Source organism: Ostrea edulis, unplaced genomic scaffold (genome assembly GCF_947568905.1).
Source record: "Ostrea edulis unplaced genomic scaffold, xbOstEdul1.1 scaffold_81, whole genome shotgun sequence".
Taxonomy (NCBI): Eukaryota; Metazoa; Mollusca; class Bivalvia; order Ostreida; family Ostreidae; genus Ostrea; species Ostrea edulis.
Window position 1 is genome coordinate 26,993 of NW_026606023.1, and position 4,729 is coordinate 31,721.

The following is a 4,729-nucleotide window of genomic DNA, read 5'->3' on the forward strand; positions in this document are numbered from 1 at the left end:
TCTTTGTAATAAACAAGGCTTGTGCCATGTTTTTGTTTACATAGGTTGAATATACTAGTAAATGTTTCGTTTAAAGCAGATAATTCTGAACACAATTAAATACTTTCTAGTGTTTGGCATCTCATTTTGGTTTAAACATGCTATTTTCTATTAAGCTATCTATATGTAAACAAAAATATGGCGCAAGCCTTGTTTACTTTACAAAGAATTGTGACTGCTGTATCTCACTTGTAACTCAACAACTCCTATTCAAATTTTGGTTGACCATTAGAAATACTTTTGTTAAGCATTGTAAACAGTAAAAATGGAAAAATGAAATTTTAAAATTTTCAGCTCAAATCGTGTCCATGCCCCTTTATGATGTACTATTTCTAAATAAATATTTCTGATTACAATCATCAAATTACCTCAAATTCCATTTCTTAAATTCTCATCAGTACTATTTTTAGACAGCAATCCCAATCATGTGACACTCATATCAATGTCCAAAACAACCTGGTTTGTAATTGTAATTCCGGATGAATTTTAAACAGCGGGTAAGGGATGATTTAGAAAGCGTGAAACCTCCCTTAAATATAAATTCCTGATATATATGTTCTTATTTTCATTGCCATAATCAAAAAATGAAATACCTTTTTAGAGCCAGTATGTCACTTTGTAAAAAAGAATTCAAAATAAAAATAAGTATTTAGGCCATGCCAATTTGTAATCTAGTTCGTCGGATTCGCCGCTTCTATTTGTAACAAATCCAAATTATAATATTATCAAAAAATAGTATCCGCCCGCGTGTTCAAAAATATCCGTAAATATTTTTTTTAATTTTTACAACAAGCGCACAAATAACCTTGATGTACATGCTGACAATGACAGAAACGCGGGCTCTCGAGAAATTTCCTAACAGTGTAATACGGTTAAGTTATTCATGATGTCTATCTTAATATGTACGATACTTCATAACACTGGATTGGAAGTTGTTCCTTATGCTGGAATCGAACTGGAAGCCGATGAAACTTTTGAAGCGCTATTCGATGCCACTATTTAAAGAACATTGATAGCATATGATTGATTGTTTGATTACCCTATATATTGACTGAAGTCTCTCTTGAGAATATTTCACTCACATGAAGACATTACCATTGCCGGTGAAGGGCTGCAAAATTTAGGCCTATGCTCAGCGCTTATGGCACTGAGGGATCTTTATCGTGCCAAACCTGCTGTGACAAGGATCTCAGTTTTTGCAGTCCTATCTGAAGGACCGCCCAATTCATTCGCCTCTTACAACAAGCAAGGGGTACTGATCGATGACTATTTTAAACCGGACCGACAGTTAACGACAAATTCACAAAAGGTTTGGTGATGTCATATCAAAATTCAAGAAAATTCTCAAAGCGATGCAATGGATATTGCATTTGCAATGAATGTCAAAACTGGATGTGTCCCTAGCAATATGCTTATCTCTGAATCGAAAGTTTGTAGAAATGAAACTTAAATAAAATGCTTCAAAAAGACCTTATCAGTTAATGTTGCAAAGTACATGTATTAGGTATAAAGAAAATAAGTCTTTGAAACCTGAAATACTTCTTATTTATTGTAAACTATATCAACAAAGTTGAAAAATATTAAGTTTATGTGGTAAACAAATGATATCTGATGATTTTAGATCTTTATTTTTAGGCGCCCGCTTTTTAAAATCACACTTAATTCAATTAAAAATATTTATATTTCTTGTATTCGCTCGCCTCATAATTTTTATCTCCAAAATTAAAAATAATATTTGTGAAATAATTTCGCCCTCTCGCCTCACTTTTTTTGTTTGAAAATCCGAAGAACTATTTTACAAATTGGTGTGGCCTTACATATTTAATATCAATCATATAATAATAATTAATGAATATTACATAAAAACTAAATGTATACATAAACGCTCTTTCCTTCTAGTACATGTTCCCTACATACAATGTTTTATTACAGCCGAGTGCCAATTTGGTCAACATGTTTTATTGCTTATCCTGATTGACAGCTCTATTAGTTGGAACTGATCTAGTGTTTGCTTTCTTCGTTTCTTCTAAAACTGGGTTTAGCATATAAAGATTTCTCCAAGTCCACCCAACGTGCCAATCCTTGTTCTCAGATGACTACAAACCCCGTCCACAACTCGCATGCATTACACATAACACTTTACAACAAGAGCACTGTCCAAAATAAAATAAAATTCTTATGATGTGCAATGGGTTTCAGGTATATATACTCATGTAAAAAAGAAACTGTTCAGTGTAGCTAACTTTTCATAGATAATCGTTGATTAACTCACTGAAAACCACGTATATCAGCAGTTGGTCTGATTTCTTTTGCAAGTTCAAAAATGTGCTTTTTCATAAACCACTTAGCAGTTTAAAAAAGCGCAAACTGCCCAAACCCAGTATATACTTGGATGAATTAGATATTGAATTCATTTCTTAAATAGATCTGAATAGAATTGTTTTCAGGTCACATGTTGCCTCTCTTAAGGAATACATTCTGTAATTACAAGAATGTCTGCTTGCACCCGAGTCTGTTTCACTTGAATTGATCATTGTTCCAGGAATGTCCAGTTCTGCCAAGAATTCCAGATAAAGACTGCACTGTATCCCAGTTGCCTTTCAAAGATGGTCAGGGTACATGTAGTCACTGTAGAAATTCATGACAAATTACCATTTCACTTAAACTCATCATTGTTCCAGAAATGCACAGTTCTGCCCAGAACTCCAGATTTAAAGACTGCATCCCGGTTGCCTTTCAGTGATGATCGGGGTACATGTAGCCTGTCGAAAGTCATGACAAATTACCATATAGTCAAAACTAAAATATCCTAGAATAAGATAAAATTAAGTCTGGTCTATTTTGAAATCTTATAGGCAAAGAAAAATTGCTTTTAAGAATGTCTGATACATACACTTGATAAATTGTAATCTATCTATCCTGCTATCTGGCCACGATATTCAAATCTTAAAAGTACGTATTCCAAAGTTCTGCATGTTTACAAGATATTTACCTTACTCAGCTGTTACTATCAGTATCACGGTCACCATCCGTTTGTCAGTTTGTGATGGTTGGAGCAAAGACGCATTGGGCCCAACATATCTGGGCATGAAATGTAATTCGAAGTATCTCTCCTGATCAATCATTGAGTAAATACTCATCATGTATGATCAATCTATGCTCAGAGTCCAATTCCAAACAACAGGGTCTACAACGTTAATTTGACCTCGATCTGCATTCACTTCCTGTGAAAGTGAAAGTAGCCCAGTAGGCACTGAAATCATGGCTGCTAAGCTCGGTTATGACTAGAGGTATCACACCGGTAATTGTCCAATCAAAATGAACTTAGTCAATTGTAGTTCCATATATTTAAAGAAATATTTTTTTTCCTTGCGCGATTTTTCTCATTTCCTCTTCTTCTTTTCTCTTAATTTTTGTACCCCTGATTAGGAAATTTTGTGTAATTTGTAGAAATAATCAAGTGTATACAAAGGAACTATTTGCTGTTGGTAGCTGAGGCTACTTCCTGAGGTGCACTCCGGCTGTTTACACACATGTGAAAAACACGTGGATTTGAGGGTAGTCCTGTTTGCGGGTAATTTTTTTTTCGAAAATGCCGCGTAGGGTGTTGTTTTTCTGGTGTCGGCAGACGAGATAGGTAACATAGAACGTGTCTGACTGCGTTATTCGGCATCAATTTTGTAAACTGATTTTTAATGATTTTTTCCCCTCTATAGTAATATATAGTGAAAATAATTACCGGTGTGATACCTTGAAGGAAGTCATGAATTTCAGAATTTCCCGTTTTTCTCAGTCCTTTCCCTTTTCATCGGCTCAAAATCAGCACTGGATATCAAAACAAGAGGTTTGAAAAACAAAACGGTGGTTTAATAGGTCATTCAAGAAACATGACGCAATACACAATGCGAAATTTCAATTACATCTAAATACGTATCAACAACGTATTTTTTGTCTTATACAGCTAGAAAATCGTAAATATTTGTATAAACACCCATCTATATAGCATACACCGACGGTTTTAACACTTAACACATCCAAAAGACGTATCAAAATTTCCCATCGATTTTACAATACGCATATTGCACAATAACCCCACCCCCCTCCTCCTGCCTTGCGCAACTGTTAGATTGACTTTCCTTGACATTCATAAGCATCATACATAACTCTATGACTTCTTGATTCAATGTCCTTATTGTAAATTAACCCAATTAAGAGATTTCGTATTTCTGCGTAGAGTTTAGAAATTTTATTTTATTTTTAATTTTATGTCATAAAGAGAAATTCAGATAATTCATGGTAAATGCCCGTCAAAGTCACTCATATGAACATCAAAATGTCTCCTTAACACAGAAGATATCAAATTATTCGTTTTAAGGGCCCAACACGCGAGGTAATATTTCTGGCACGATTTACGACAGTCCCCTCCGTAGCAGGATATCAAGGCTCTGACGACGTAGGCCATAATTCTATTGCCGGCTTCTAAAGCGTTGACCAAAAATTTGTGTTCTGTCCTGCATATCAAGTTTGTCACTAGATATTCTTACCGTTTTGAGCATTTTGAACACTTGCAATTCAACGTCACTATACCTAGCGCCCTTGATATTTGACCTACATCTTCTTTAGAACCAAAATTTAGGACATGTTTTAGCTTAAATTTTTTGTAATGAACAGTTACATGGATGATTCTGTA

General features: G+C 34.6%; 1 long non-coding RNA gene across 1 annotated transcript; it reads right to left on the reverse strand.

Moving 5' to 3' along the window:
* Nucleotides 1-675: 675 nt before the first annotated feature.
* LOC125681619 (uncharacterized) lies at nucleotides 676-3,294 on the reverse strand. Its single transcript, XR_007372285.2, has 2 exons — nucleotides 3,032-3,294; nucleotides 676-2,801 (listed from the first exon to the last, which is right to left on the reverse strand). It is a non-coding gene; the product is annotated as an uncharacterized LOC125681619 (long non-coding RNA).
* Between the last annotated feature and the right edge of the window lie 1,435 nt (nucleotides 3,295-4,729).